Below are 22,319 nucleotides of genomic sequence, written 5' to 3' on the forward strand. Positions count from 1 at the left end.
TCAGCTTTTTCTTTCAATTTCTTCTAATTCTGTTACTCCTATTTCCTACATTTTCATCTCACCTTGTGACTATAAATACCCACTTAAGTTATGCATCTATTTTTATTTTCTAATAAGGTATCATTAGATATATGAAAAAAAAAAGGGGGGGGGGACAATTTGATGCATTTGCTAATTTTCAGGGAATAAATACTCCCCCGTAGCTCATTTCAAGCTACCGTGGTTTAAAAACTGACCTGAAAATTCCTGATTTTTAACAATCACCTTTGTATACAAGTACAAGATGGCTCCATATCACTATTTATATCTATAATCTACATATCAATATTAATTTATGTAGCAATAATATAATAAAATATTAACATTTGGGAAATCTGGTGAAGAAAAGCTAGATATATCTGTACTACTCTTGCAACTTTTAAGTCTGAAATTTTAATTAGTGCCAAATTAAACAGTATTTAAAAAATTAACACCAGGTAGACTGCAGATCTGAATGTAAAAGGTAAAACAAAAAAGCTTCTAAAAGATAATACACAAGAATATCTTCATAACCATAAGACAGAGAAAGATTTTTTAAACAGAGTACATATTAGATTTCTTAAATCATAAAAAAAGAATGATATATTGAACTTCATTGAACAATTAAGAACTACTATTCTTTAAGAAATATCTTTAAGTGAAGGGCAAGCGACAGACTGAGAGAAGCTACTTACAACATATATAACTGAAAGAGAGCACATATTTAGCATTTATACAGGCCCCCTACAAATTGATTTAAAAAAAAAATGCCAAGAGACTTGAATACACCCTTTACAAAAGTGGAAATTCAAGAGGCCAATAAACATATAAAAAGATTCTCAAATTCATTAGCTACTAGGAAAAAGCTAATTAAAAATCATAATGAAATGCCATCATATACTCACTAGGATGATAAAAATGAAAAAGACTGACAACATCAAGTATCAGCGAGACTATGGAACAACTGTCATACTCATATGTAATGGGAGTTGAAATTCATAAAATCACTTTGGAAAACACTTTGATATTATTTACTAAAGTTGAACATATAAATATTCTACGATCCAGTTATGATCTGGTTATTAGACTCCTAGTCTACCAAAAAGAAATGCAAGCATATGTGCATCAAAAGATAAGTACCTGAAAGTGTATATAGCAGCACTATTCTTTCCTAACCCTAAACTGTAAACAATTAAAATGTCCCTGCACAGTAAATGGTACCTAATTCATCCAACAGACTACTATATAGCAATGAAAATTAATGAACCAGTGAATAGGGAACAACACACATAAATTTCACAAATACAATGTGAATGAAAAACAGAATACATACAGTGTAACTCTATAGAAAGTTCAAAACAGAATAAAAACCAATCTATATGTTAAAAGTCAGGATAGGTAATTGTCTTTGGAGAAGAAATGATGGGAACTCGGAGGGGCATGAAGGCAGTTTCCGGGGTACTCATGATAAAAACACACAACAAACTAGGAATAGAAGGCAACTACTCAACATAAGAAAGGTGACAGACGACCTGTGTTGGAGTAGCAGTCCTGATGATAGGAGTCACCTTTGGGGTCCTGCTTCCCTTTTCTTGAAGGATAACACATGCTCACAGCCTGCCTTCATTCACTTCTGATTTGTTTCCTTTAGTCCCAGGAAGCAATGTTTCACTAATATAATCACATCTCTCTTCCAGGCTTCTGTTGAGATGCTAATTATAATTAGGTCCATGGTCCACACCCACACTAAAAACCTTATCAAAAGGCTAGTCAAACACAGTTTTGGTGTTCTCTTCAGAGCATACTTTCTCATTCTTTGCACTATGGATAGACTGAAAATTTTCCAAATCTTTAAGTTCTGGCTCCTTTTTTGCTTAACAAATCCTTCCTTCAGTTCATTTCTCTCCTATTTTACCACAAGCAGTGAGAAGGAATGAAGATACTTCTTCAACACTTTGCTTCAGAACATCCTCAGCTAAATAACCCACTTTTATTTATCACTGTCAATATCTACCTTCCATAAAACATCAGAACATGAACACAACTCAGCCAAATTCTTTGCTCTTTTATAATAAGGATCACCTCTTTCCCCCATTATCCAATGACAATATTCCTCATTCCCATCTGAGACCTCTTCAGAATGACCTTTACCATCCATATTTCTACCAATATTTTGATTATGATTATTTATGTATTCTCTAAGAAGATGGAGGTTTTCTCTTTAGCTCTCTTCTTTCTGAGCTCTCACCAGTTGCCAGTAGCAATCTCTTAAAAGCAATCTTGGCTTTTTTCAGCATGCACTTCAAATTTTTTCCAGTCTCTACCCCTTACCCAGTTCCAAAGCCACTTCCACATTTTTAAGATACTTGTTATAGCAGCATTCCACTCACTGGTAACCATTACTGTCTTAGTCAGTTTGGGCTGCTAGATCAAAATACCACAGACTAGGTGGCTTAAACAACATATACTGATTTCTCACAGTTCTAGAGGCTGGGAAGTCCAAGATCAGGGTCATGTTCTTGGTGAGGGCTCTCTTCCTGGCCAGCAGATGGCTACCTTCTTGCTGTAACCTCACGTGGCCAAGAGAAAGCTCTAGTCTCTTCTTATAAGTATACTAACCCATAAAGGACATAAACCTCAATAACTCCCAAAGGCCCACCTCCAAATATTATCACATTGAGGGTTAGGGCTTCAGTTTTCCGTCCATAACAGTACTTAGATATAGTACTGTGCTTTCTCACTCAGTCACTACTAATTTAGAATTATAGATTCTAAATCTGTATTAAATTTTTTACTCAAATATTCTGCCAGTTTTTCTTCCTTAAACTCCCTATTCATATCAATTTATTCTACCTGAATTCTATTTTAAGGATGCTGCTGCTGGAATCTAAGGTGGCTAGCTCATAATAATGAGCTATACCCAGAGTTTGAAACTTCAGTTCTAGTTGTTTAAAAAGTATTTATGGGAAAATGCATAGCAGGATCATACTTGGATTACAGCCACAGCATGAGAGGTCCAAAGGAAAAGTATGTACATTTATTTTTTTTTTTAACGTTTATTTATTTTTGAGACAGAGAGAGACAGAGCATGAACGGGGGAGGGTCAGAGAGAGGGAGACACAATCTGAAACAGGCTCCAGGCTCTGAGCTGTCAGCACAGAGCCCGACGCGGGGCTGGAACTCACGGACCGCGAGATCATGACCTGAGCCGAAGTCGGCCGCTTAACCGACTGAGCCACCCAGGCGCTCCGAAAAGTATGTACGTTTAGATTAAAATATCCAATGTGTTTTTCTGGTCTTTTGTCTAAATCAATGCAACTATAAATTATAGGACTGTAAGGCCATATCTGAAATGACAAAACTATTACATACTCCAAAGAGTTTGAGTATCATATTTAAATCCAGAATTTAGGAGTACTTGAAAATATACATATGAAAAAGCATTAAGTAAAAAATACTGCGGTAGCAACTGTATTAAGACAATGCAATTATGGTAATTTTTTCTCTATTGCCAAAATTTTTTATAATGTGGATATGGTTATACCACTTTCATCAAAATTTCAATTTAAAAATAAACAGTTAGCTTGTAAAGCCCTAGCCAACTACAATTATATTTGGTTTACTGACCATCATATGTCATTAATTTTGCTTGAGCTTGGACTTTATCCAAATTAATAATTCATCTTACAAACTGATATACTAACATGTATTTTTCCAAATTAGACCTCTATTTTATTTTTTTTAACTTTTGGATTTTTTTACTTTCCAAACTTGATTATATTTTTAAAAAACACTTTAAATCACCTGTAGTGGAATTTCCTGAGATGAAAGTCATGGGACTCACTCTGCAAAATCATCCTATCATTTCTTATCAGAAGCCTACAACAAATATTTTCTAGATTTTATTTAACAATGAGATGTTATTATTTTATATTTTTCCCCAGACTAATTCTTTCAATTACACTGATGTTAACTATACTCCAGAAAAATGACTCTTAAATATAGGTTATTAATTACATGTATAATTTTGGTTCACTTAAATTTCCACATCTCAATGTGAACTTTTATCAAGACACAAAGGAAGTTGTATTTTTTTAATTATGAAAGAAATTTATATTCACATAGAAATAAGGAAAAAGGATAGTAGGAAAAGATAGCGCTATCAATAGTTTTAAATGACAGATATCAAATAGAAAAAATAAGATAATTAAAAAAAATTTTTTTAACGTTTATTTCTGAGAGACAGAGAGACACAGAGCACAAGCAGGGATGGGGCAGAGAGAGAGGAGACACAGAATCTGAAGCAGGCTCCAGGCTCCAAGCTGTCAGCACAGAGCCTGTGCTCGAATTCACGAGCTGTGAGATCGTGACCTGAGTTGAAGTCAGACACTTAACCAACTGAGCCACCCAGATGCCCTCAAAATTCAACAATTCTTAACCATTCAAAAGACCTATGATTAATCCAGGCTTTAATTACTTTGTTATTATGAAATGACCCTCCTTATCCCTGTATGTAATAATAGTCTCTGTTCTGAAATATAACTTCTGATGTAATATAGTAACTCCAGCTTTCTTTTGGGGAGTGTTAACATGGTATATTTTTTCATCCTTTTGCTACTAACTTCTATGTACCTTTAAATTTAAAGTAAGTTTCCTGTAGATACTATATATTTGGGTCTAGATTTAAAAAAAAAAATCTAATCCAACGATCTCTGCCTTTTAATTATGGTATTATACTATTTAGACCATTCATATGTAATATAATTATTGATATGGTTAGGTTTAAATGTACATGTGTTCTTTATTTCTTTTTTCTTATTTATCTGCTTTATTTCCATTATTCTTATTATATCATTTATCTTTGTTGGCTTACAGTCTATTATTTATTCTTTTTTACTCTACTGGTTGCTTTAGGGTTTGTAATATGTATCTTTAACCAAAGACTAACTTCAAGTAACATTATACTAATTCAGGTATAAGTATAAGAACCTTGTTAACAATACACCTGCAACGTCTCCCCTTCTGAGCTTTGTGCTATTGCTGTTATATATTTCCTCATGTTATAAACCCTACAATCATTATCACTTTTACATTAAAGTCAACAGTCTTTTAAAGATACCAAAATTTTATTTTTTTTAAAAATTTTTTTAACGTTTTTTTAATTTATTTTTGAGACAGAGACAGAGCATGAACAGGGGAGGGGCAGAGAGAGAGGGAGACAGGCTCCAGGCTCTGAGCCATCAGCCCAGAGCCCAACGCGGGGCTCGAACTCACGGAACGTGAGATCGTGACCTGAGCTGAAGTCGGACGCTTAACCGACTGAGCCACCCAGGCGCCCCATAAAGATACCAAAATTTTAAAACATCGTATATATTTACCCATTAATTACCATTTCTTGTGCTCTTCATTCCTTTCTATAGGTCCAGGTATCCTTATGGTTTAATTCTAATTAATTAATTAAATATTAATATTAATTAATAATAAATTCTTTCAGCTTTTCTATGTTTAAAAAGTATTTGCCTGTTTTTGAAAGATACTTTTGCTTGGTAAAGAGTCCTAGATGACAGTTTTTTCTTTCAATGTTTTAAAAATACTGCTCCACTATCTTCTAGCTTAAATTGCTTCTGATGAGTAATCTGCTTTTACCCTTATCTTTGTTCTGTTTTTCTTTGGCTGTTTTCAACTTTTTTTTTCTCTTTGTCACTTGTTTTAAGTGATTTGGTTATCATGTTCCTTGATACAATTTTGTTCATTTTCCTTATGTGGTGTTTCTTGGTTTACAGTTTTTATCACATTTGGAAAAATTTTGGCCCTTATTTCTTCAATTTTTCTTTCAGTTCATCTTTTAAATAATTCTCTTTTATGTCTCATTTTGGATAATTTTTATTGGTAGGTCTTCATCTTTTCTTTGGTAATGTATAGCATCCCATTAATCCAATCTCATGTGCTTATCTTGACACTACAATTTTAGTCTAGAAGATCCCTCCATTTAACATGTTCAATTTTACTTCCACCTTATCCAGCATACCAAATACAGTTATAATTGTTTTAATGTTCTTGACTACTAATTCACCATGATATCTTTCTGGGGTCAGTTTTTGTAAGTTTATTTATTTATTTTGAGAGAGACAGTGAGTGAGTGAGAGAGGGAGAATCCCAAGCAGGCTCAATGTGCTCAGTGCACAGAGTCCAACTCAGGGCTCAAACTCATTAAACTGTGAGATAATGACTTGAGCCAAAATCAAGAGTTGGACATTTAACCAACTGAGCCATGCAGGTGCCCCGGGGTCAGTTTTAAGTCCGTAATTTTTCTCGCGTATTATCTGCTTCTTCACAGCCTTAGTAGTTTTGATTGAATGTCAGACATTGTAAAGTTTATCTTATTGGCTACTGGATATTTTTGCATTCCTGTAAACATCCTTGAGCTTTGCTCTGAGATGTTGTTAAGTGACTTGGGTCATGCTTTAGGCAACAACAGAATTGTGTTCTTGTGCTGGATGGGTAAAAAGAACATTTGTTAATTTTTTCCCACTACTGAGGTAACAAGATACTCCAGAGCATTCTACCAAATACGCTGTGAATTACCAGGCTTTCTACTCTGGCTGATGCAAAGAAGTACTATTTCTGGCCCTGTGTGAGTCTGGATGCTGTTCTATAGAATCCTTTTAGATGGGTCTTTCTCTAACCTGGAGTAGCTTCCTTACACATATGCATTTACCAGTACTAAGTGCTCAAGGGGGATCCTCTCCAGATCTTTGAGGTCCTTCCTTATTCTATGTAGCTCTTTCCTCTCTGGTACTCTTTCCTGCATAATCTAGTCTCCTTTGACTGCAAGTTCCATTAATTCAGATTGCCCTGTGCCATGCCCCAGAAACTTTCTCTAGGTAGTAATAAGGGTATCAATAATAGGGCTTGCCTTGTTTTCCCTCTTTCATGGCCTGATATCTAACATCTTGAGTAATACTGTTTCATCATTTTTTTTTTAAGTTGTTTCAGGCAGAAGAGTAAATTCATTCCCTTTCAGTTCTTCTTGACAGGGAACCAAATTCCCTACTCTTAATTTTTAAAATACCCAATAGACAATAGAAAGGTGAATGAATTTATCACAGGTAAAAACCAAATGACTATGCTTTAAAAGCACGATTTTTTAAAAGTATGGTCCAGGCTTCACCAATGGCAATGTGCTCTTGATATGTCCTGAACTAAAAGAAAAATCAATGTTCTTTTCACAGATATTTTGGGCAAATGACCACAATTCTTTAGCTTTTATTTCTGTGTAAGACTAAGTGTCACTAGCAGCCTGCAGAGTGAGCTCGTATTTGCTATTAAAACATGTTATTTACAAAGTAAAATTAGTACATTTCAAAAGATTACTTGGGCCTCTAATTCAGGGTTCTACTAAGACATTTAGCTGCCATGCAACACAGTAAGGATTCCCACAATTTGAAGGAAGATAATTTTCATTATCTGTTTATCTATCATCAGTGCTCTCTTCAACTGTACTGGTTTTTGTGGTATTTTCAATCGGTCATGGTTTTCAAGTTCAATAACTTTTATTTATTAATTACTACATGTTTACCTTTATCATTCCCATATTCAACTTAGTTTTTGGAGAACGCTGATTAACCCAATAATGTACAATGATGCATATATACATTAACCATATTTTTGGCTTATTACTTTAACCTTGTTGCATAAGTAGATGTATTTATAGACCTTCCAATTTGGCTCATATGGTAGCATTTCATCAGCAATCTGCTGTTTATGAACTTATGTTATTTAAATAAATTACAACATATTTTCATGCTAAGTGCAATAATGTATTTTTACACATAGGGCAGTGTTTACAGGGCATAATTCTGTAATAGGTTGAACCATATAAAATCATTTTTTAAGGTAACCACCTGAAAAAATTGTCATTTTTAAGGTAAAAAATATGAAAATAACAATTTTATATGGCTTAACCTAATAGAGCAAATACATATTTTACGTATAAAATATATATTTCATTTCCTTATAAGGTAAGTGACAATTTATACAGATTGTCAGCAACAAATTTACCATAACTTATCTTATTCTCTAATTCCTTGTCTACTGGAAAGGTGGAAGTTGAAGAATGGGTGGGCCTCCGTCTTTTATCCCACGTAAGTGAACAGAGGTTTAAAAAAAGAGGGAAAGGTTGAAAGTCACGGCCATTACTCTCCATTGCCAGATAAACTAAACGCAACTTAATTAAAAAAAATTTTTTTAACCTTTATTTACCATTGAGAGACAGAGAGAGACAGACCGTGAGTAGGGGAGGGGCAGAGAGAGAGGGAAACACAGAATCCGAAGTAGGCTCCAGGCTCCGAGCTTGTCAGCACAGAGCCTGATGTGGGGCTCGAACTCACCAACTGAGAGATCATGACCTGAGCCAAAGTCGGACATTTAACCGACTGAGCCACCCAGGCGCCCCTAAACACAATTTAATTAAGCACTCAAGAGATAAAGCCCCAGTTCCTCCACTACAAAATCACACCTTAATACTAACATGAAAATCTGGTTAAAATGGACTTCAAAGGCACTTTTGATGAAAAAGACATCAAGAAGAAACATCTATTCAGGAAACTATGGGAACTGAGAGCAGGAGTTGCTTCCAAGAAATCAACCCTATCCATTAAAGGACAGATAGTATACACATAAATAAGATTTTTTAAAGTGCCATCTTCTTAAATTCCATTTTATAGTTCTAGCTGTCGATGCTTTCAGAGCACTTGAGTTACCTTTAGAGCCCAAGGTAATTACATCTGCCACAATTCTATTTTCATCTACAAATATTTTATTACCCTTTTAAAATATACCCACTTATAAATTATATTCACTTTGCTTTTTTAGAATTTCAAATTCTTGGTTACATCTATCAGAATGACTTTGAAGACTAAACCAGTAGTTTCAGAATATTTTCTGACCAAAATTAACACCTTGGCATCTAGGTTCACAATAGAAGGGTTTGCATTCCCCTGCAAAAGCTACTGTATTACTATAACTTCACCATATTTAACATGTTTCCTTCTAAACAGAGAATTTTATAAGACATCATAAGAAAATCAACATTTTTGCATTTCCCCTAAGCAAGATTTGTCTGTAGAACCCAGTATTTTAATATTGTTCTTTTTGTTTAAGTACGTATTTATTTACTTAGAGCTGGGGGGCAGGGAAAGAGGAAGAGAGAGAATGCCAAGCAGGCTATATGCCGTTAGCACAGAGCCCAACGCAGGGCTCAATTTCATGAACTGTGAGATCATGACCTGAGCTGAAGTTGTCAGATGCTTAACCAACTGAGCCACCAGGCACCCCTTAATATTGCCCTTTCTGAGGTAACCACAGTCTGTTTATAAATCGACTATTATGCTTGAGTTAAATATTATTGTCCCTAAACATGCTCATCCTTCCTCACATTATTTTTTAAAAATTTTCCTTGTCCTTAGTCTCCCTTTAGCTCAAACTGATGACATCAATCCTAGAATTTACCACCAACTTTCCTAAAATATTAGGTTTTAATATTGAAAGGGGGGGATGAATAAAAATACCCAGGCAAATGAGACTTGAAAACTATATTCAATATTAAATTTTGTATTTGAAAAAAAAAAAAAAAAACCTCTAGCTTTTACAATAGAAATTCAGAAAGTAAAGTACCTGCATTGTTTGGCAGGTATGGTAATAAAAGTTGAGAATCACTTGTCTACAATTCTGACTTCTTTAACCTACTATAACAGAGCTTCTGACCCAATATTATACTAAAAGTGCTGTTTTAAAAAGCACCAATGACTTTAGACACCAGCTGGGAAGCTTGTGAGTGAAAGGAGGTGTTATTAAAAGTTATACAGAAAAAAAAGGGACATATAGCGATGTCCAACAAGAAGGTATGGCTGTAACAAGGACTAATCCTAACTGCCAAATCCAAATCCTCTTATGTTTTGTTATTTTTGTTATATCACAAAAGTTGTACATTTTATACTTAAAAACATATATATAGTCATCGTTTTTAATTCTTCCTTCTGTCCCCAAATCCAGCTCCCAAATTTGCAGCTACCCACTGTGGAAGGTACCCTCTCAAATTTGTTCTCTACACTTACTTACATGTATATATAAAGTTTTCTAGTTGTTACATAAATGAAATGACATGTACTGGTCAGTGTCTTTCTTTTTCATATGAAATATCTTACTATTTTCTTAAAGAAGTACATTTGTATTTATTTAATTCTTTTTCATGGCTGCCTAATATTCTACTGCAAGGGCATACTATAACTTAACTATTCTAATGCTGAATAATGGAATTGCTTCCATTTTTCTCCATATGTTTTTCCCTCTGCAAGAAATAAACATGTAAATTCTATATGAAACTATGGCAGCATTTCTTTAACCTATATATACAGAAATAAAACTTATATTCAGAAGTATGCACTTTTAAAATGGATATTGCTAAACTATTCTCCTAAAAAAGACGAAGCTATTTACACTTTGTTCAATAGTTTACAAATGTCTACTTTCCAATTTTACTTTGTAATAAAATAAGCAAAAACTGGACAACCTTAATATTACTAAGATGTTTCTGATGTTTTCATTTAAATTTTTCAGACTACTGGTATAGTTGAATAATTCTTCCAAACTTTATAAGCTATCTATATTTTTACTTCTATGAATTTCCAACTTATCTTCTTTTTTGTTTTCTACCAGGCTGGTTTTCGTTCATGCTGATTTGAGAGCATACCTTGAATACTCTGAATATTAATTTTGTCTATTACACGTGAATTATTTTGACAATTCAGTTGCTTGCTTTTTTTAATGGTATCTGAGTTTGATGTCTCACTTGACAAGGCCTACTCTACTCTAAAATGTTTTTATTTTTATTTTTTTTTAAATTTTTTAATGTTTGACAGAGATAGAGCATGACGGGGAGGGGCAGAGAGAGAGGGAGACACAGAATCTGAAGCAGGCTCCAGGCTCTGAGCTGTCAGCATGGAGCCCGATGTGGGGCTCGAACTCATGGACCTTGAGATCATGACCTGAGCTGAAGTCGGACACTTAACCGACTGAGCCACCCAGGTGGTCCTCCAAAATGTTTTTAAAAATTCACTTCTAAAACTTTTGCCATTTTATTTACTTATATTTAGTCTATCTAGATTTTAGTTTTGATAGTGGCATGAAGTGGGTCCTAATTATCTTTACCTCAACTGGATAGCCAATTGTCCCACATCATTTATAGAACAGCTCTTCCATTACTCATTTATCACACAATAAATTCTTACGTATCCACGGAGCTCCTCCTGAATTCTAAATTCTGTTCCTATCATCAACATGCTCATTGCTACTCCAAATTCTTATTTTTTTAAATTGTGATTTTATGGTATATTTTCATCTTTGGTAGGAATGTTCCCCTTTGTTATTTATTTTTTTTTTTTGAAATTTACTTGGCCATTCTTATGTATTTCACCTTCTTAAAACTTGAAACATCAGTTTGTCATCTTCCATTTTAAAATCCAATTATCATCTAATTAGAATTACACTAACTCATTGACTCATTTGGTGAGAACTGCCATTTTTACAATATTGAGTTATCATATTCAGGAATACAGTATGTTCTCCATTAAGATCTTCTTGGTAGTTTTCTTTATATAGCTGCTGCATATTTTAAAAGGTTCTTAAGTATTTTATAATTCTGACTTCTACTTTTTTATTGTTTTTCATAGTTGGCTACTGCTGGTGTATAATAAGAAAGGTAATGAATTGGGGCACCTAGGTGGCTCAGCTGGTTGAGTATCTGACTCTTGATTTTGGCTGAGGTCATGGTCTCATGGCTCATGGGATCTAGCCCTGTGTTGGGCTCTGCACTCACAGCATGGAGCCGGCTTGGGATTCTCTCTCTCTGCCCCTCCCCTGCTCATGCACTATCTGTCAAAATAATCTTAAAAAAAAAAAGGCTAATGAATCTTCTAAGTTATAGCCAGCTGGTTTACTAAAATCTCTTTGTGACTCAAATCACGTTGTGTGGACTATCCTGTATTTTTGAAGCAGGCAGTATCAACTGCAAATACTAACAGTGATATATCTCACCTTACTCCCTCGCCCCACCCAGCATACCCCTTATTTAGATGTTAATTATTTTTCTTGTTTCTTACTGCATTGGCTGAGACTTTAGGGCAAGTGTTATGTTCCTATCTTTTTATGGAAGTGCTTCTAATATTTCACTGACATTTAATACAGGCTTCTGACAGAGACCCTTTACTAGGCTATTTCTTATTAATTGTTATCAGGGACAACTGAATTTTAGAAAAGGATATTTCTAGTACCAAAGAGATAATCATATAGTTTTATCCTGTAATTAATACAGTGAATTACATCAACATGTTTTCCAATAATGAATCGATATTATACTCCTGGGATTCAACATATCAGAACTGATATGATTTAATGATTAAAAGCCCAGGCTCTAGAATCGGGTGCCTGGGTTCAAATCCCAAATCTTTCACTAACTAGTATAATCTTAGGCATGCTGTTTAACTTCACTCTGCTTCAGTTTCCTCATTTTTAAAACAGTGATGATAGTAATTACCTCAGAGGGTTGTTTTAAGGATTTAAGTCAACTGATACAGGTAATGCTATTTGGAACAGCAGCCAGAACACAGAGAGTATTTAATACATATTAACTGATTATCTACTGAGTGTCTTATATTTGTCAGGTATAGGGTATATAGCATCGCAGGAGTCAGCAAACTAAGGCCTGTGGGCCAAATCTGGCCCCATGCCTGTTTCTGTAAAGTTTTACTGGAACATAGTCATACCCAATGTTTGTAGCTCATCTATGGCTATTTTTATGCTCGTACAACACAGTTAAGTAGTTGTAATAGTCCATACAGCCACACATCTTAAAATATTTACTATCTGCTCCTTTATAGAAAAAAAAAATTGCCAACTTCAGCAGTACTGTTCAAACTCAATAAGTTCATAGTCTAATAGTTGAGACAAGCAAATATATATATGTATACGCTACAGTATGATATGTGCACAATCATGATACAGAGGATAATATGGAAACATGGCAGTTCAGTACTCAATGACAGGAGAGATTCACACAAGTGAAAAAAGGCAAGGCAAGGCAAGAGGTATTTTATTTACTCTTATTTTTCAATGTGCATTTGTTTCTATGTCTTTATCTCTTATCCTAGTTTGTGAATTAGTAGAGGGATGGGAGTATCACATTTATCTTTGTGATATCCATACTGTAAATATCTAGGACATTTAGGGGTGCCTGGGTGGCTCAGTCGGTTAAGCGTCCGACTTCAGCTCAGGTCACGATCTCACGTTCCGTGAGTTCGAGCCCCGCATCGGGCTCTGGGCTGATGGCCCACAGCCTGGAGCCTGCTTCTGGTTCTGTGTCTCCCTCTCTCTCTGCCCCTCCCCCGTTCATGCTCTGTCTCTCTCTGTCTCAAAATAAATAAACATTAAAAAAAAATATCTAGGACATTTAAAGAATTAAATGATAGATGAAAAATGGTGAAAATAAGAATAGGCTATCTAGGTGACAATGATTAGAAATGTCTGTCAAAGTTCTAGATATAAATATCCTATGGCAAGCAGTTTCCTTGCCATGTTAAATGGGCTCTCTCTTCTAATTGTTGTAACAGCCAATTCTAAAAGAGATTACCCCTCTTTAAAGTGAAAAAAACTAAGGTCCATAGGGGTAATGTAACATGTTCGTGTTTATATACAGCAAATAAGGGAAGAAGCCAACAAATAACCCTCTATCTGCCTAATTTAAAACATAAGCTCTTTCTACTACAAAGTTGGGAAAAAATATAGTCACAGGATATCAACAGAATAAATTGTGGCATGATTTCAATTTCTAAAAGTATTGATTTGAATAAACTCATGTTTTTGAAATATTAGTCTGGAAGCAGCCTGAAAGATGAATTAGAGGGACAACTGCCCATACTCTACCACACACATTAGGCCAGTTTTAGCAAGGTTAAAGTAATAGATTAAAAAAATAAAATTGCTAGCATACAGTGGCATTTGAGAACAGTGATGAACTTAATATCTGAAGTATCAGAAATAGCTGGTCCTAACACAGAAGAAACAAAAACATAGTTCATAAACTATTACCAACATGTAAGAAAAACAAGTATACAGTGCAAATGAAAATATTACAGGGAAAAAATCCAGTCCTAAGAACAAAATGGTAAATTGAGAATGCCTGTCTTAAGCAAATAAAAAAAAATTTAGAAATTGCAAACATAATTAAATCACATGTTATAAATGTTTCATTTTAAAAATTTAAGGAAATCTGGGGCACCTGGATGGATGAGTCGGTTAAGCGTCTAACTTGGGCTCAGGTCACGAAATCGCAGTTCGTGAGTTTAAGCCCCGTATTGGGCTCTGTGCTGACAGCTGAGAGCCTGGAGCCTGCTTTGGATTCTGTGCCTCCCTCTCTCTGTTCCTCCCCTGCTTTCACTCTCTCTCTCTCAAAAATAAATAAAGATTAAAAAAAAATTTAAGGAAATCTTAAGAAAAGTTGATTTTTAAGTAAATGAAATGACTATTCCTTCAAGCTAGATCTCAAAAGTAGTTGCTGTACATAACATCTATTTCTGAAAAAGAAAGTATATAATTACTTTTTTTAAAAAGTCTTAACTGTGCTTTAAAATGTACTTAAACATCTGTTTAGAACCTCCAAAGTAGATTTTTTTTTCTCTCACAGGGAAGTGGATAATAAAGAAATCACTAAATTTTCTAAGATATTCTGTACAAATACATATTGAAATGTGGATTCTAAAGAAGGAAAATAAAAAATACCTGTCAGATATTTGTGGTAAGAGGCTGATTAACACAATCTAACTTATCAAATTTGGATAACTTTTTTTTTTTTTTAACGTTTATTTATTTTTGAGAGACAGAGAGAGAGAGAGCGAGAGAGAGCGCAAGCAGGGTAGGGGCAGAGAAAGAAGGAGACACAGAATTTGAAGTAGTCTCCAGACTCTGAGCTGTCCACATAGAGCCAGACCCGGGGCTTGAACTCACAAACCATGAGATTATGACCTGAGCTGAAGATGGATATTCAACCAAGCCACCCAAAAACCCCAAACTTGAATAACTTTTATATCAAGGTTTATTTCAAAGTACATATCTGTTAAGTGATGAATCACTGAATTCTACTCCTGAAACCAACATTGCATTGTACATTAACTAAACAGAATTTACACTTACCTTAGCCAAAAGGCCAAGAAGTGATTAACTAAATAGAATTTAAACAAAAATTAGAAAAGAAAAAAAAAATTACCCATCAAACTTTTTATTTCTAACAGCCAGCACATAAGAGATCTCAAGAAGTGAGGGAGAAAAAGAGATATTAAAGTCAATCAGAAGTAACAGTTTCATCTGCAAAATAAAAGTACTAACACGTATCTGGTATGTCTGTATAGAATTTAAAAAATAACCAAATATAGGGCCTAAACTCCAATGAGAATTCAACAAATGGATCTTATTACTATAGATACAGGAATAGTCTTCCACTTGAAAAAAAAAAAACCATAAGGAATTCACTTTTGCATATTTTTATCCCACTCTGGAAAAGAATAGCTGAAGTTGCTTGGAATATAAGATCAGTATTCTCTTGTAAAAAGAACAGAGGCATTGGATATGGACTGCACTGCAAGATTAATAAGAATAGAAAGAAAGAAAGCTTTTATATGTGTTCTCTTTGCTAAGAAAGCAGTTAAAACAATTGAATAAATGAAATGCTTACTCCAATATAGTATTAATGTAAACACTTATTTGGTACTTTGTTTTCACGGCGTCCACCATCTTTTTGGGTGCTCATAATATTTCTGTGGGGAAAACAGGATAGATAGCATTCTCAATTTTAAGGATTAGGAATTTAAGATTGAAAAAAATTAATCTGACATCATATGGCTAATAAGGGTGAAGGTGGAACTAAGATGCATGGTACTTAATCTAAAAAACAAAATAACTAGAATGATCAAGCTGTTTTCAAGTACTGGCAAAAGGGAGGTGGGAGAGTGAAATGTTAATTTCTCTTTAAAGCAAAATTTAAAAAGTCCAATTTTCACTAGGTAACAATTCATGGAGGCTTAAATTTAGTTCAAAAGGTTCATACTGCCTTAAAATGTAAGACAGTATACACATATAAAGTACGGAAAATGCTAGTATAAATAAATTACAAAAATCAACTTAAGTTCTGAAGTTTTGTTTGTTGATTTTAATGTTTTTAAGAGGGGAAAAAAAAGAAACAACACTGATTTTACCCAGACAGCTCTCCATCTTCTACATCTTTCCTCTTTCCAGCACCTAATATTATCCTTCATATACAGAACATGTTTACTAATACCCACAAATCAAAAAATGCTTTATGTTATATTCTTGTTCTCCTGATGACACAAAACGATGTCATTACTCTTGATGACAGAGTAACCCTAGCCAATTGATTCACGTGACCATAACCTGGGGCACCACTATTCACCCGGTAATGGTATATGAAACACAATGTGCTGAAGGAAACAACTGACTTAGAAATACACATCTATAAATTTAGAAACTTCAAAGAGCTAGTTCACGTGAATGAATTTTCAAAGTAACTAATATTTGTCCTCTAAATCACCGTATCTTTTTAAAAATGTTGTTAATACTTGTTTATCTTGGGGGGGGGTGTGCAGAGAGAGACAGAGAGGCACAGAATCTGAAGCAGACTCCAGGCTCTGAGCTGTCAGCACAGAAGCCCATTGCGGGGTATGAACTCAAGAACTGTGAGATCATGACCTGAGCTGAAGTCAGACGCTTAACCAACTGAGCCACCCAGGGGCCCCCACCATAACTTATCTTTAAGTAATCTTAATGGAAATATTTTAGAAGGGATTTCTAGGTCTTTCTTCTTTACTTTAATCTGCACATGATGCAACCTTTTCTTGATGACTCAAGCTCATCAATGGAAACATCATTAGACTATTCTGAAACACAGTGACTCTTGGAGTTATGAGAGATGTCTGTTTATCTCTTCACTAATTCGCCCTAGACTACTTTTAAAGACAAAGTTTGCTGCCACCAGTTCCCTGTTATCACTTACAGGCCACCAGTACCCTAGCCAAAGTTTATAAAATGCCAGTTGTAGTTTAAAATATGCAAAACCAAAACAGGCTGTTGATATACTTAACCTTTACATAAATTTTATTTTTTTTTAATGTTTATTTATTAATTTTGAGGGAGAGAGAGGGAGAGACAGAGGGACAGAGAAGGAGGGAGGGATAGAGCAGGGGAGAGGCAGAGGGAGAGAATCCCAAGCAGGCTCCATGCAGCCAGCATAGAGCCCAACACAGGGCTTGATGTCATGAATAGTGTGATCATGACCTGAGCCAAAATCAAGAGTCAGACGTTTAATGGACTGAGGCACCCAGTCACCCCAACCTTTACATGAATTTTAAATCAAGCCATGATTTCACTGCTGGAAGGTCTGGCTCAAAGATTTTTCTTCTTTCACTTCACTTCACTTCTTTCACTAGGTTCTAACACCTAGTCTAGGCTGTTGCTAGAAGTCTGACCACAAAATAATAATTGCAATAATATTTATTTCTACATATTTTCTTTATTTTTACTATAACATAGGGAACAAATATAAATAATAGTCATAACAAAACACACCAATCATGTAGACAAACAATATAAAACACCTGACATATATGCTACAAGGACAATTACCTAGCCCAATTATTAGCAAGAGTCAGCAAACTAGGTCCACTGGCCGAATCCAGCCCATAGCTGGCTTATTTTTATTTGTCCCTTGAGTTAAGAATGATTCTTATATTTATAAAAAATTATTTAAAAAATAAAAGATACTCACTAGAGACCATAAGTAAACTGCAAAGCCTAAAATATTTACCATCTGGCACTCTATAGTAAAAGTTTGCCGATTCCTGTTCTGAGCTGTAATAAACAAACACATATAAGACATATATGTAAGGCTATCCCTTACACATAAAACAACCTATTAATGTATCTAAGCAGACATATAGTTCTTCCAGTGATGAGCTCATAATGATACAGCCAAACTATCTTGTCCAGTCCTGCCTATTCCTTTTGACCATGCCCTGGGGCTTAGCCAAAATCTGTATGCAACCTTCTTTCTTTCTCCCTCTTAATACTTATCCTTAGATGCTCTCAGACTGGTCTCCTTGCTACCACTTCCAGCTCTGCATGTCAATTCTTTTGCTAAGTCCTTCCCCAGCTTCAAGTCTGACTTCTTCCAAATGTCTTCCATGATCATTCTAGCCCTCAGTAGCCACACTTTTCTTGCCACACAACTTAATAATGACATCTCAGATTTTTGCTAATGATTTTGTGTGTTAGTCTAGTATCTACAACTATTTTCTAAACAACTTGAAGGAAAGATATCACACTGCTTTAGTATCCCCACTTTAATAATAGCTCATCAATCTCTTAGCACATGTCACCTCCCAAGTGTACCTCTCTGTCTTGGAAAAAAATAACCTGAGGACTGGTAATGGGTGATAAGTGATTGGAAATATCAAAGGAGGACACCCACAAAGTAACTGGATGCAAGACCATAAGCTACACTGCCAACTTGGAAAGTGTATGTGAAGACAAAACTATAATAGTAGAAGAATAGAGAGATAAGGATCAAGAGATAACAAGACTACTGAATACTTTGAAATAAAAGGAGATCAAAATATTATAAAAATTAGGGGCGCCTGGGTGGCTCATTTGGTTAAGCAACTGACTCTTAATTTTGGCTCAGGTCATGATCTTGCAGTTCCTGGGATCAAGCCCCACATCAGGCTCTGGGCTGACAGCATGGAGGCTGCTTGGGATTCTCTCTCTCTCTCTCTCTCTGGCCATCCCACACCCACACTCTCTCTCAAAATAAGTAGATAAACTTAAAAATACATATATATTAAAAAATTATAAAAGCTTACAATACATTTTAAAAAACAAAATTTGCCTTTGAACACTATTGGCCATTAATGTCCTTTTAACAAGCAGCTCTCAACATTGATATCCATAGAGCCATTTTTCTTTTCTTTTTTTTTTTAACAATGTGATAATTGAAGCACTACAAGATTCAATGGGATAGACATGCACTGTATTCTAAATCTTTAGATTTTCAATATTCTAAATTTATCTGAAGTGTGCTAGAGATTGCTAGGAAAAAAACCATTTATCTTTTGATTACCTGCCAAATAAAATTGGAAATCATGTGCATATCCCTACATCACTCTCAAAGATACCATCTAAACTCATTTTCACAGAAAAATACACCAAGGATATTAAAACAATTTTTATATTACTTCATCAAACTGTATTATAAAAATATAGGCAAAATATAAGGTGCACAAGCCTTGCATGTATGAACATAAAAAAACCCCACAAATGTTTTAAAACAAGGATAAATATTACCAATGAGTTTAAACTAAAACTACTGCATATTATAAATTAAGTGCTTTTTACCTAAGTAAAGCTACAAAAGACAATGAGAATATTAAGCCTCTATCCCTTCTTTTTGTACTGGGTTTAACAGTCTCTCAGTCCTTACCTATGCCTGGTTGGTCAAAGACAGTTTTTTGTAATTAGTAATAAAATATGCTTAATATTACACTGTAGAAATTTTACAACTAAAAGGTAATTGTTAAATGCATGGTAAAATGAATCAGCTCTCAATTACTCACATGACGAAGGAAAGTGATGACACAGATGACACCATATAATAATCCTAGCACCAGTTTTTTCAAATGCAGATCATTAATTTGGGAGAAGCAAATTGCCCTTATAATTATGTTTGACTGAGACCAGTGTTAATCAGAAGTTTATTTTCCCTAAACATTCAATGATTCTGAGGATTCAAAAGGAGAAACAAAGGAAAAAGAGGGAGTTAATTCAGAAGCATACAGGTGGCTAAAGGCAACCTGCCTGGGATAAAAAAATTTCTCCGTCAACCTACATGAGAAAACAGAGATGATCTATGAATGAAAAGAGAAAAAAAAAAGTAAAATTAACATGACAGGGCTAAATTTTTTTAATATAACATTATTTATAAAAATTTTAATGAGATTTTTTTTTCCCTGTTAAGTCATCCTTTCTTCCTACTAACAGGTGTTATTAGTGATGGCAAGAATTATCAGTGGGCCAAAAAGCTGAAAGCAAATTTTAGGTTCTATGTTATAAAAGATGTGTTAAAAATCCTTTTTATCACTGTTTTCTGTTAAGAGCACCATCTATCTCAATAGGCACTTTATCTCATTACTTTAGATAAATCAATTCAACCAAGAAAAGACCAAAAAGGCAGAGGGGGACTCATTTCTCTGAATATTTTTAGGTGGTTTAAACAAAACTTACACGATGGCAAGAATTACAGATTTAGGAAATACACAAAAACTAAATATTTATCCAAACACAGGATCATAGCCCCAAAACTCAATTAGTTGCTGCCTAGCATATGGCTCCAACTCCTGAGTAGCATATGTTTAGCACTGGTACTGGTAATAGCAAGGTGGTAAAATATTATAGTAACAGTTCAACTTTAGCTGTTTCAGCCTTATAATACAGAAAAACACACCTTTGGTTTCAAGACCAAAGACTAAAAACACAGATACAGTTAAGAAACAAATAATTACGTTGCTCTGTTTTAAAAGTCCATACTGAACACAGATATGAAGATTATACCGTAAAAAAAAAAAAAAAAATCTTGTCGGCTTATTATTCTTAGTTAGAAGATGCTCAGACACAAAGGTGTCCAAAGAAACTTAAATAAAATTTCACAAAAGAAAATCTCTAATTCATGATTCCTAACACCTCAGCAACCATTACACACCCCCTCCCTCCAAAATATCTCAAGGCTTTTAACGCTGTTTAATAAAAGAACGAGTAACGACTACGTTAATTAAAAGGGCCACCGTTCTGCTCCAGATCGTATGACAACATTATTTGTTCATTTTCCTTTACCTAACGCATGGCGTCCTTCCCCGCTCGTGTCAAAAGTTCAAAGATCCAGGTTGTTAAACAGGGCGAGGACTGCAGCCTCGAGTCAACCTCCTGACCGAACAGGTGGTTAACTCAGCCGGGTAGAGGAACCGCCAGGTACTACCGGCACCAGCCAAACAGGATCAAACACACAAGGGCGGGTTTTCGAGGTTTTAACCCCAAGATGAACGGGGGAAACTCTCTTCAGAAAAGCGTTCAAGTTCGGCGGCTGCCCGGTGGCCGAAGCCCAAGGCGCGGCGGCCGCTGGGCGATCTCGTCCCCTGGGCTCCGCACTCGACCCCCGAGCCTCCGGGAGCGGCGCTGCTCACCGCCGGCCGGGGGGCGGAGGGAAGGCCGCCCGCGCCCCCGCACCGCCTCCTCTGGCTAGTGGCGGGGCCGCAGTCGCGCCCCCGCAAGCGCCTCTGGACAAGACTCGGGCCCGGCAGGTGCCCGACGAGTTGACGGGTCCTGTCCACCCCCTGCCCCGGACACACACCCTCTACTACCCTCTGCCCGTAGCGCGCCCAGAGGACGGGAAGGGCCGGGCCCCTCGACGGGCCCGAGTCCCGCTCGGCGCCCCGGCTCCTCAGACCCAGCCTAACGGTTTCCGTGGCGCCTGCTCCGGGGCGGGACGGGAGTGGGACGGCTCGGTCTCCCCCGCCTTCCCCGAAGGGAGCGCCCGTGCTCTCACCTCCGAGTCACGCCGCTTTGAGGCGGAGGAAGGCGGCTACCCTGGCGCCTCTTCTTCGGGTTCCTGATCGTTCTCGCTCTACCTCAGCGGCAGAGCCAGCTCTCGGGGCCGCTGCGGCCGCGGGCGCACTGACTGTTGGGGTGGTTTTCCGGCAGTGACGGCGCCGCCTCAGCCCCGCTCTTCGCTCCCTCTCCGCGTAGCTCCCGCTTTCTGTTTCACCCGAGGGACCACGAACGCCGCCGCCGCCATGCTTACTACGGAGCTAGGAGGAGGAGCCCGGAGTCGGCGCGCCCAGTGCGGCTGCGCGAGCCTCGCCGACGGCGCCCCCGGCCCGGACCCCGCGTCCCCGCCCCGCGCCCGCGCCTGCTGCCCCGCGGGTCTTTCCCGGGAGCGCGAGTCGCCCGCTGAGCCACTGGCGCTGGGCATCGAGCGCCAGCTCACCGCTCCCGGGGCGACCACCGCTCTCCCCAGGGATGCAGACTGTCCTGAGGCCTGGCTGTGCCAGGTTCAACATAGCATCTTCCGCGGCCAGCCTGCGAACCACATTAGGGAAATACGGAGTTAATTGACATTCCTAGGGCCACTCACG

At 36.6% G+C, this 22,319-nt stretch overlaps 1 protein-coding gene across 3 annotated transcripts in view; it reads right to left on the reverse strand.

Annotated features, from left to right (window-relative positions):
- Window positions 1-21,976, reverse strand: part of FNDC3A (fibronectin type III domain containing 3A) — a 143,367-nt gene extending 121,391 nt beyond the window's left edge. The window contains exon 1 of one of the 3 annotated variants that reach the window (XM_027064810.2): window positions 21,731-21,975. The gene's annotated coding sequence lies outside the window, so the exon portion shown is untranslated. Of the gene's footprint in view, window positions 1-21,021; window positions 21,707-21,730 lie in introns of those variants that run through there. The other 2 variants (XM_027064811.2, XM_027064815.2) reach the window with 2 other exon arrangements.
- Window positions 21,977-22,319: the final 343 nt, after the last annotated feature.

Source organism: Acinonyx jubatus, chromosome A1, assembly GCF_027475565.1.
Source record: "Acinonyx jubatus isolate Ajub_Pintada_27869175 chromosome A1, VMU_Ajub_asm_v1.0, whole genome shotgun sequence".
Taxonomy (NCBI): Eukaryota; Metazoa; Chordata; class Mammalia; order Carnivora; family Felidae; genus Acinonyx; species Acinonyx jubatus.